This window comes from Rhinolophus sinicus, chromosome 1 (genome assembly GCF_057876585.1).
Source record: "Rhinolophus sinicus isolate RSI-liver-muscle chromosome 1, RSI-T2T, whole genome shotgun sequence".
In the NCBI taxonomy this organism is placed as follows: Eukaryota; Metazoa; Chordata; class Mammalia; order Chiroptera; family Rhinolophidae; genus Rhinolophus; species Rhinolophus sinicus.
In genome coordinates, this window is record NC_142501.1 from 178,489,111 (window position 1) to 178,501,433 (window position 12,323).

The window sequence follows — 12,323 nt, forward strand, 5'->3', positions numbered from 1 at the left end:
AAGAGACTGATAGTGGCCAAGTGCTCAAGTATTAAGTCACATGTAACTGGCTGAGTCAGAGCTCCAGTGCAAGGGTGTCTCACTCACTGCAATGACATACGGAGTTCGCAGAGAAAGCTGTAAGTCACACAAAACCCTGCACTGTCCTCAGGAGGCACTCCCATTGCCGCATGCAGACAGCATTATCAATTCTTACTGCTGGGCAGAGTTCAGGCCTGGAGGCCTGCCAGCAGCTCAGTGTCCACTGGTCAGGGGTAAGAGCACTGGTTTGGAATCTGGTGAACTTTGGTTCAACTCCTTTGCTCTTGGGGTAAATCATTTCCTCTCTCCGAGTGTCAATTTCCTAATCTCTGTAGATAGTAATTCTTACTTCCGGGAAAATTTTAAGGATTAGATGCTATGATGGAGGTAAAAGATTTGGCACAGATTAAGCACCATACATAGTGGCCATTTACCGTGGGCACCATCTCTATCTTCTACTCCCTACTTACTCTGGGAGAACTGACTTCCTCAGCCTGAACCAACGGACATGCTCACCCAGCAACAACCTCTGCACTTTCCTTGCTTCCTTTTCTCTTTGTTCATTACTAACTGGCTCTTCCACCTCTCAGTCTCCTTTCTACCTCCTTTCCTGTCACTGCCAGCTCTTTGGCTTTCTCTTTCATTCTCTTGTCACGGCCTGCCCCACTCCTCCTCTTTCAACATTGACACGTTCCCCCTGCCCTGCCTTTCTCAGGCTTCCCTCCCCTTTCTCCTATTATCAAATTCTTCTCTAGGACACGTCCTTGTCAGAACGTCAACCAACTGACATGCGGAATGTGCTGTGCTGCTGTGTGCAAATCACTGTGAGGAACACGAGGATGAGGAAGGCACGGGCCCCAGTATTCAGAGGATCACAGTCTAGTGTGGAAGAGAGACACACACTCCAGCCTGCCCTGCCCTCGCCTGTCCCACCCTCTCACCCTGGGGTGCACTGTCCTCCTCAGGCAATCCCCTCTACTGGTCACCAGGTTCTATGCCATTTTGCCAGGCTTGAGTATTTTGTCACATGACTATTCAAAACACCTGTCCTACGTCACATTAATGTTTTATCTTTTCCCAGATCTTAACTTGCTAATGTAATGGGTGAATTTTCTCCTGTGTACTCAGGTGACAGGGTTAGATGAGAGGATCCAGTCTTCTCTGGGATCTTCTCACTTGTCCAAGGTAGGAATTATGGATTTTTTTAAATAGCTTTATGCACAATAGTCAAGATATGGAAACAACCTAAATAGCCATCAACCAATGAATAGATAAAGAAAATGTAGTCTATACATACAATAGAATGTTATTCAGCCTTGAAAAGAAGGAAATCCTGCCATATGCGAACGCATGGATAAACTCAGAGAACATTATGCTAAGAAAAATAAGCCAATCACAGAAGAACAAATACTGCATGATTTCACTATAGGAGGGAACTAAAAATATCACTCTTAAAAGCAGAGAGTAGAATGGTGGCTGCCAGGGGCTGGGGAGGAGGACATGGGAAGCTGTTATTCAATGGGTGTAAAATTTCAGTTATAAAAAATGAATTAAGTTCTAGAGAACTTCTGTACGACATGTGCCTATAGGAAACAATACTGTATTGTGCACTTAAAAAAAATCTGTTAAAAGTATAGATCTCATGTTAAATGTTCTTACCACAACAACAACAACAACAACAACAACAAGAAAACTGGATGAGAAACCTTTTGGAGGTGATGGCTACATCTGTTACCTTGATTGTGAGGATGGTTTCATGGGCGTATGCATGTGTCCAAACTCATCAAATTATATACATTAAATACATGCAAGTTTTTTTGTGTGTGTGTCAATTATACTTCAATAAAGCTTTTTTAAAAAAAATTCATAATCACTACCTAGGACAAGTCATTGCCCAGCTTGTCCATTAAATATTAACTGTCATAAATGCAATGCGGTATCTTATATTGGATACTGAAACAAAAAACACGGACATCAGTGGAAAAGAAAGTCTGGAATTAATAGTAATGTACCAATGTTAGTTTCTAAGTTTTGACAAATGTACTATGGTAATGGAAGATGCTAACAATAGGGGAAACTGGATGAGGAGAATGCAGGAACACCCTGTGCTATACTTATAACTTTTCTGTGTATCTAAAATTATTCCAAAATAAAAATTATTCAAATAATGAATGCAAAAATTTTAAATTAACGTTCACTCTTTCCTTAGTCACAAATGAAAACTATTATAAACACAGGAAAATTACAAGTATGTAACACAACAAAAAAGGAATCAACCAGCACTCTCTTGCTAAGCACAGTGTTCTATCTGAGCCTCCTCTACTCCCCCCATTCAGGGTCATCTACACGTGTGACACAGAGAAGACGCCTGCTCTATGGTCAATGCTTCAGTATTCTCTGCAACTTTCCTTCTCATTATGAATATCTATCTATCTATCTATCTATCTATCTATCTATCTAATCTAATCTAATCTAATCTAATCTAATCTATCTGCCAAAAAGGAGAACTTGTCAATATAAATGGCTTCCTAATTTAGCCAATGAAATAGGAACATTGGTTTGTAATTATCTTTAAAAAGATAAAGAGAAAAGATAAATTCCCACAATGTCTGCACTGTCTCCCAAATTACTAGATATCAGCCAATCTAAAGATATGTTGTTACTTTTCAGCTTTCCTTTACACAATGCAGAAACTTAGTTATTTAGCTAATGCTTAGCTGAGCACTTGGAGACATGCCTCCTTGATCCTTAGCCCAGCTTCTTTTTCTAGGAAATTTGGAAAGCCTTTATCAAATCTAAGTTTCATAAAGACCTGCTGTAACAGTTGTCAAACCATCTTTTTACTGCAATGATCTGCCTGAAGTCTGTTGTCAGTGAAGAGGAAAATCTTTGTTCCTGTTCAGTATTGAAATATTAAGGGTCTTGCCAAAGAGAATTCATGTGAGAAACAGCATAGTTTTGCCACTGAGACAAGCTTAAAGAGGCACAAAACCAGGTTTTGTGCAGTGCTACCCAATAGAACTATAATGTAAGCCACATATGTAATTAAAAATGTTCTGGTAGCTACATTGAAAAGAGTAAGAAGAAATAGGTGAAATAAATATTAATAGCCCTGATCTATTTGAAATGTTATCATTTCACAGTGTAATCAACAATAAGAATTATTAATTAGATATTTTAGTTTTTTTGGTACTAAATCTTTAAAATCCCATGTATATGTTACATGGAAGGGCACGTTTCATGTCAGACTAGCCACATTTCAGGTGGGTAAGCCTGGTGCACAGGGCTTCCCTAAAAATGTTAAATGTTAAAAACTTCAGAACAGGTTTAGAATGCATGTCTAAGTATTTCCATCACATTTCCCAGTTTATCATGGAGCTTAGGGTTTGAAAGAGCTTTAGCTCCCCTTTTTGAGGTAATCCTTGTTAGCTGTGTTAGGAATGCAGGTGTGGTTACAACACAGGTCTTGCCTCAAACAGACTTGAGGTAAACCCCTGAGAGCATTACCACATGATGTGAGGAATATTATATAACCTTTTGAAACCTTAGTTTTGCCCTATCTGACAATAATATCTAATAAGAATAACATCTACGTCAAAGAGTTGTGAAAATTATGCAAGATAATCCATATAAAGTACTTAATACAGCACTGACTCTGATTTAAAAACAAGTATTTGAAAGCAAGTATTTAAAAACAAGTTCTTAAAAACATGCTATTATTGTGTTATTATTATCTGGCTGAGTTAAAACCATCTTCCCTGGTACCGATTAGACACCTCAGTGGAGCATATGAGAACAAAATCAGGCGCGGGTAATTCCCAAAGAAGATGTCATCTAGGCCTTTTTTGCTCAGGGATCCAATGCAAGATACTACACTGCATTTAGGACAGTTAACATTTCATGGACAAGCTGGGAGATGACATAGATTTGTGTGCTCGAGTCTGCCTTTTAAATATAAATGTATAGAAATTAAGACTGGGATTAAGATTTTTACATCAAGTCTATACTTATGAACATGCTGATTTGAATCAAGTGAAAAGAGAATTTGACACACGTCATGTCTTCTTTGAATTAGGCTTGAGTCAGGATTGGGTGGGTATTGGCTATTTGGAGCTTTGAAAAACTTTCTTCACAAGGAGGCACATGCCAGAATAACATTTTAGGGCCCCTTTCTCAGGATTAAATTAGCTGGGATGGCATGTGGAACCAAGTTCACAATGGATGATCACTTTCCATTACTGTATAACGCAGCACACAGGAGAGGACAACAAATTTTCATTTCAAATTAAAATGTTGGTTGTTTTCTGTTGGACTGTCCTTCCCAACTTTCTGCCTTGCTGAAGATCTCGACTTAATACTTTCTCAGGGAGACTCATCCTGGCCGCCCTATCTTATGCTCTGGAGTGCCCTGCTTGTCATTACCACAGTGTTTTAAAAAACACTAGTCAACATTCATAAATGTATGCACATATTCTAAGAAATGTCTCCACCTATTTTCTATCTTTGCTGAAAATGATAGAGTGTCTGGGACTGGTAGCCTGTTTGTTACCAAGGCAACAAGGATATATGTGCTGCCATGAGTAGTGTCTCAGAGCAACCTGTGTCCCTTGGTTCTGACAGAATTACTGCAAACTGTGCTCAAACAAACCAGCTGTATCATTATTTTCTAGTAATGAGATGAGACAGGTCCCCGTAGGTCTTCATAAAGGAAATACAACAGAGCCACAGTTACACAGCCAGAGGTATGTCGCCCTATAATGGCCTCAGCCCTCTCTAAGGAAAGGTACAACCACATAGAGTGTAGATACCGTTTACACAGAGGTTAGGAATGAATGTCAGAATCTGTGGTGGAGATTGCTGTTCATAACCAGATACACATTTTCTCTCTCTTTGGTTAGTACCTAACCCCTCTCCCTACATTTTCTACACCCTCTTGCCGCGAGAAGTGATCAGTGCATCTAGACTATTGTCTGGGACTCATGGAAATGGTTTTATGGAGGGAGCACACAGCTAGCATGTGCCATGTCTGCCTTACCTCCCTTTCCTTTTGTTTTCTGCCTGGACTACGGATTCGATGTCTAGAAATACAGAAGCCATTTGAATGACTGGAACTTCAAGAACCGTCTTGGACAAGAGATGACTTCAAGAAGGGTAGCCACACATCAAGGAAGATGGAACTAAAAGGTGGAACCAGCCTAGGTCCATAATGACACCAGGGAGCTTCCATACCAACTATGGACTGTTGAATTTTTTCATGTGAGGGAGAAATAAGTCTCTTACTGTGTAAAACAAATTCCCAACTGATACAAAGTGTAGAATGAAAATCTCAAAATACCAAAATTACCTTAAAATATCCTTTAAATCCCCCCCCCCCCGGGCCCCATAAAATATAGTAAAGTTGTGTGGCATAGGTCCTGAATGGGTTACAGGCATGCGGAGATGTTGAGCCTTTAATTTTGGGGACGAGTCAAGAAAACAGACTAAATGAGGCTCCATCCTTGCATTGTTTTAAACTAGTATTTATCCTTCATAAATTGTGTACAATGCTTTCAGAGACTGCAATTCAGAAATTAAAAATCATGTCTGGCCTGAAAGAAAAATACTGGGGAACACCAGTGTATAAAACCCTGATAGTTTACAGCACATGTATATGTACTATGTGTGTGCATATATGGAATTACTATGGCTGAATTAATCTTCACTTTTCTCAGGCAATTTTATGACTTTCACTGTATTAATGTTCCTTTATAATTTTAAATTAACATTTCAATTCTTTTCAAGGCTGTTGAACAAGTTATCAGCATAAGCATCCTAACTCCTAGAACAGGCTGATTCAGATATCTTTAAAATCATTCACACTCTTAAGTTTCTTGTCCTAGGTTTTGAATGAGTTAAATTTGATTATATCTGCATGGTATGCGTTCTTTACGCAGAATTGTGGGGAGGAGTATTAATATGATTAAAATTAGTATTTATTTTCTATCTCTTTCTTTTGCACTTGATCCAACTCTATCACACGTCTAAAACTAAGAAAAGTCACTGCTGCCATGTGGTTTTGTCAAGCTGTGGGTAAGTGGAGCTCTGAGAAGAATGACAGGTGGAGAAGTTTTGGAACTCAGATTTTCTCTAAGGAATGTTAGTTACCACGTTGCTAAGCTAGGTAGTGTAACTTAACAACCAGGGAACCACGTAGGCTCCTTGGAGCAAGAGTGGGAGAATCTGGAGGGAGACAGCGATATTCCTCTGGAAGCATTAGAAATTAGGCTGTCTCTGCCAATTAAAACTTCCCATCTCAAGTGCAAACATTTAAGGACATCTAGGACAACTTAGTACAGACCCATTATGATGTTTGGAGGATATCAACAGCCTTGAGTTCTTGTCAACCAGATCACCTTCTTTCAAATCTGTCCTCAGGTACAATTTTAAATTCATTAACTAAAATAATTCTCAAAAATTTTAGGTATAATTTAGTTAATGGACCTCAAGTTCATCTTCTTTTCAAGACTATGTAAAAGCCAAATAAGCCTGCTTTGAGGAAATGGGGTATTCTCTTTCAAAGTACATTATCTATTTTTGAGGAGAGCATACAAATAAAATATGCTAAGTTTATGGGATAAAGACATTTATTCTGTGGGAAACATTTAACTTCATTGAATAAATACTTACTGAGCATATATTGTGGAAAATTGGACCACATCATCGCCTGCTTGATAATTACATCCCACTGAGAGACTGGAAAACACACACAGAAAAGTAAAAATAAATAAAAAAATAATGTCAATGAGTGACACATACTATGAAGACAGTTTAAGGAGGGGGAGGGATAGACAGTGATCGAGGCTGGGAGGATGGTGGGAACTCCTTTAGAGAAGAGTAAGGAAGCCCTTTGGAGAAAGTCTCCTTTAGACGGAGCGGGGAAGAAGCCACGGGAAGGTCTGACTGGTATGCAGTCTAGGGTAAGGGATTTGCAAACACAAAATGGTTCAGCCTTCATCAAAATAATAATATTTACATCCCAAGTTACAAAGCAACTTTCAGCTGTTCATTGATCAGATGTAGTATTCTCCTTTTGTAAGTATAAATTTAACATATGTGCTATTTTGGACCCAGAATATTAGTATTTCATACAGATTTGCATGGTATTTTCTAAGTAACAATGGCCAGAGTTAGGAGGAGATGGATTAATCATGCTTTTAAAACCACCTAATTTGAGGATTTTGTGTTATGCAGCCTAAATGAAATTCAATAATTTACTAATACGTAGGTAAAATCAAGAGGCTATAGGAAAGGAAATATTGCTCCCAGAAGTACTTACACAATTCCCTGAATGTTGGATGGTAATTATAATTAGGTTTTCCCACAGAGTTACCTCTATACAGGGTTTTCTTTTTCTCTTCAAAGTGAAAGCAAGATGTTAACGTCACAATTAAAATAGAATTATAAATGGAACTCAGCTACTTTCACTCAGCAAATCATTCGGGTGTATCCTCTAAGTCAGGAGGTCTCAGCCTAGGTTTTGCAACACACAGGTAGTGAGCCCAGACCATAGATATTTACTAATAATAAGTAAAATGCTCATGTTCGCAAATTGTTTGGTTTTTAAAAGGAATTATTAATACAAAGAAGGGTAATTCTCTAACAGGATCTCTGGCATTAGCTGCAATGCCATATGCTTACCTGACTGCAAAGACTGGAGTTAGACCCTGTTTATACGACTCTTCTGAGCAACAGTTACAGACACACCATAGTTGTGGTGACTGAAAAAATTTTTTGGTGAAAAAATTTACTTCTCCACAATTTTGGGATGCATTTTTAAAAATCTGGACATGTGATGGGAATGTGTCTTTCCATGTCAGCATCATCTGTCATGTGTATCATGGTGAGGAAAACAGTCTGAGAACTGCTGATCTATATTATATTAATATAACAAATACCTATTAGCTAAAAGACTGGAAACAACTGTGTGTTTTTTGTTTTCCTTTTTTTTTTTTTTTGACATACCTATTAATTATCACAAAACTGAATTTGGGTCACAGTAAACAATCCACGGCACATTTGTACAAATAACTACAACTGATTTAGTTTATAGAATCTATCCATGATATACATTGACCAGGTTTGCATTGATGGGTTTCTGTAACATTTGTTTAGAAAAATTTTTACTCACTTCATTGCAAAATAAATGAGATTTCTGATTCTCCAATAAAGATAATATTTACGGGTATTTATCAAGAAGTAAATTATTTCCTGGTTTCCATTTCTATTAGTTTCTTATTTTAATAATATGTCCTTTTCATATTTCCCTTGTCTTTTTTGGGGAAAAAATCTACCGTTTAGTATGAGAAAGAATAATTCATTAATTTTTGAGTTTATAAATCTTAAAAAGTTATAGTCCAAAAGCAATGCTTGTTAGAAAGAGAAATCTTAGTAGAGAAATATTATTCCAAACCAATTCATGAACTTTGGAAAGATGTCCATTAAAATCATTGGGCAATAACTGTCAGTCAACTAAAGTGTTGAAATCAATATAGGCAATAGGTGGAAGGGTAAGATGTAGGTCATTATTAATACTGATATGTGGTATATAAACCAAAAACAACAAAAGAACAAGACAAACAAATGAGAAACAAAAACTCATAGACACAGACAATAGTTTAGTGGTTACCAGAGGGTAAGGGGGGTGGGGGGTGGGAGATGAGGGTAAGGGGGATCAAATATATGGTGATGGAAGGAGAACTGACTCTGGGTGGTGAACACACAATGGGATTTATAGATGATGTAATACAGAATTGTACACCTGAAATCTATGTAATTTTTACTAACAATTGTCACCCCAATAAATTAAAAAATACATATATTAGTAATACTGGTGGTCATAAGGATTCTCCAGGGGTCCTTAAGATGATTATCTTTGACCCTGATTATATTTTACTTTTATGTACAAGTGACTAATCACTGGCATTTGATAATGAAAAAAAAAAGATGATATGTTATAATGTTATAGCACAATTAGAGTTAGTCTTCCTACTAATTTTAATTCAGGTTAATTTCCTGATTTAAAAAAGAAAATAAAATTTGGTTGGAAATGGCATAAGGAAACAAAAATAGTCATTTTGTAATGCTTTGTGAACAAAAATTTGGAAAGCTTTACTAATATATCTTGTTCTATCATCATATGCTCTTCAGGAAAACAAATGGATTACTACTTAATTGAAAAATTAAAGTCTATTCATTATAAAAAAAGATAGTAACCAAAATAGTTTTGCTTTTCTTCAGGCTTAAGGTAGATTTTTAAAAATTAATAGTTTACTTTTTAGAGTAGTTTTTAAGCTTACAGAAAAATTGAACAGAGTTCCATATATTGCAACCTCTGCCCAGTTTTGCCTGTTATTAACATCTTGCATTAGTATGGTGCACTTTGTTACAATTAATGAACCAATATTGTACATTACTATGAACTAAAGTCCATAGTTTACATTAGAGTTCACTCTGCTTTGTTCCATGGGGTTTCAACAAATGCATGAAGTCATTTATCCACTGTTACAGTATAGAGCAGTATAAGTATAGGTTAGTTTCACTGCCATAAAAATCCCCTGTGCTCCACCTATTCACCACTCCCCCATTTTCCTTTAGAATTCCCAATCTTTTTACCCTTTCCATTGCTTTGCTTTTTCCAAAATGTCATATAGTTGGAATCATACAGTATGTATCCTTTTCAAATTGGCTTCTTTCACTTAGCAATATTCATTTAAGGTTCCCTCCATGTCTTTTCATGGCTTGATAGCTCATTTCTTTTTAGGACTGAATACTATTCCATTATATGAATGTACCATGGTTTATCTATCCATTCATTATTGAAGGAAACCTTGGTTTCTTTCAGTTTTTGGCAAACATGAATAAACATTAATGTGCAGGTTTCTGTGTGAACATGACTTTTCAACTCCTTTGGGTAAACACCTAGGAGCATCATTGCTGGATCATACGGTAAGACTATGTTTTGCTTTGTAAGAAACTGCCAATCTGTCTTCCAAAGTGGCTGTATCACCTTGCATTTCCACTAATAATGAAAGAGAGTTCCTGTTTCTCCAAATTCTTGTCAGCATTTGGTGTTGTCAGTGTTTTGCATTTTAGCCATTCTAAAAGGTATATGGTGGTATCTCACTGTTGGTTTAATTTGTTATTCCCTAATGACAAATGATGTTGAGTATCTTTTCATATGGGTGCTCAATTGCCATCTGATGATCTTTGTGAGGTGTCTGTTCAGATCTTTGGCCCAGTTTTTAATCAAGCTATTTATTCTCTTACTGTTGAGTTTAAGTGTTCTTTGTACATTTTGGATACAAGTCCTTTATCAGACATGTTTTGCAAATATTTTCTCCCAGTCTGTGACTTGACTCTTCATTCTTTCAACAGTGTCTGTCACAGAGCAAAACATAGTTTTACTTTTCCTCAGACTTGAGGTAGTTGTTTTTTATTGTTATTATTGGATCACTTGTTAGAACACATCAAAGTAAAACTTAGTCCTGAATTATTTATTTACTTTACTTCTGAAAATTTAAGTTCAAATAAAACTTTCAATAGTACACAATGCATGTTATGAATTTTGTAGAATTTTTAATGATATATGTGGACAAAATATTTATATATTGCCTTTATTCCTTTAACATTATTTTGAAACTTCCAATAGAAACAATAAAAACCATGACATCAGATTATTAAATTTTCTATAATCCAAGAGTAAGCACTATAGCACCTTTTAAAATATAAGAGCAAGGTGAATTCAGATTGCACTGTGATTTTCATAAGAGAAAGAAGAATTCTCTGCATTGTTTGCTTGTTGATCTTTTAGATCAGAATTTAAAGTATATTACTATCCTTCAAATTAACCTAAGGGAATTGATATGGGGAAGACACACAACGTAGAAAAGCTGAGTATTCCAGTGGACATGTAATGACCTACAGGTTTCAGATGAGCAAGCCAAAATCTAGGAAATAAAACAATTCACCCATGGTCACTTTGCTCGTTAATGGCAAAGCTGGGACCATAAATCCTACTTTTTATTTCCAGTTCAGCATCCTTTTCACTCTCCAAACTGCCTACTATACCTTTTCCCCCCAACACAGATAAAAAATGAATTTACTGACAAAAGGTCCCACACAGAAAGAAAAACAAGTACGTCTAAGGCTTGATTTTCACAAAGAGGTTAGAACTACCTCCTCATTCTTCATAAGTAACAATAAAAATATTTTTATTGTTAGATGATAGTATTTTCTGAATTCAAAATATTGGAATATATTTTATTCAGCCTAGAACAATTTTAGAATTTATGAAAATCAGATGTTTTGTGGCAACACGGCTGATAATTAATATACCATACATTCTGAGTATATTCATGAAAAACTTGAATACAGATTGCTGTGGTCTAAAAAGATAGTCATTGAACTAAAAATATCTGCCCCAACAAATTCTTGAGATCAATTTCTAGAATATGGAAATATTTTGACACTGAAAATTGTTCAGACCAGAAAAACTCCCTACCATGGTTAGAAATAAACTGTATATTTCGTAATACAGCTGTGATGAAAACGATTTCCATGTAAGATAGGAAATATACAACAAACCTCAGAAAAAACATCCTTAAATTTCAAGACAAGTATACCATTTTTAAGAAAGTTTAAATAACTCTTTCCTATGTTCCTAAGCCAGAAATTTTCTTTCCCAAATGATTGTGAATTCCCCAAGAGTCATAATATTATCTTTTATCCCTTAGGCCTATGATACTGTACATGTCTAATAAATGATGCTGAGTGACTGAGGGAACCTGATTACATACTACTGAATACGGCAAATAACAACATGACAAAGGTTCTCCAGTTTATCATCTATAAATGTAATATCATTCTTTTGCTATTGGATTTTTTTCTCCTTCAGGTTTTACCATTCTCTCAGAACATGACACAAATTTACGATGTTGACTTTCTTAAAGTACAATAATGAAAGGTCCTCATTTAAAGTTAATTTAATGTAAAGCGCATTTGTAGGTATGGTATTTTAAAGCTATCAGTTTAATTTACTATACCAAAATTGGTAACAACGTTATGTGTTTTTATGTTGGTAAGCCAACAAAGTGAACTTAAATTCAATTAAGTATAGAATATACTTTCAGTTTCGCACAAATGTTTTGATTTTTCCAGGGAAAATATTTTTCTGTTCCACTCATGCCTATATTGATTTCAGTGTTTACAAAAATTTGGACTGCAAGTAAAAGAGCCTCACATTGTTTTGACATGAAAACAATTCA

The 12,323-nt window shown here is 36.0% G+C and overlaps 1 protein-coding gene across 11 annotated transcripts in view; it reads right to left on the bottom strand.

Annotated features, from left to right (window-relative positions):
- Window positions 1–12,323, bottom strand: part of ADH7 (alcohol dehydrogenase 7 (class IV), mu or sigma polypeptide) — a 62,002-nt gene that overhangs the window by 44,310 nt on the left and 5,369 nt on the right. For all 11 annotated transcript variants that reach the window (XM_088792107.1, XM_088792104.1, XM_088792092.1 and 8 more), the window contains one exon: window positions 6,688–6,753. The gene's annotated coding sequence lies outside the window, so the exon portion shown is untranslated. The remainder of the gene's footprint in view (window positions 1–6,687; window positions 6,754–12,323) is intronic.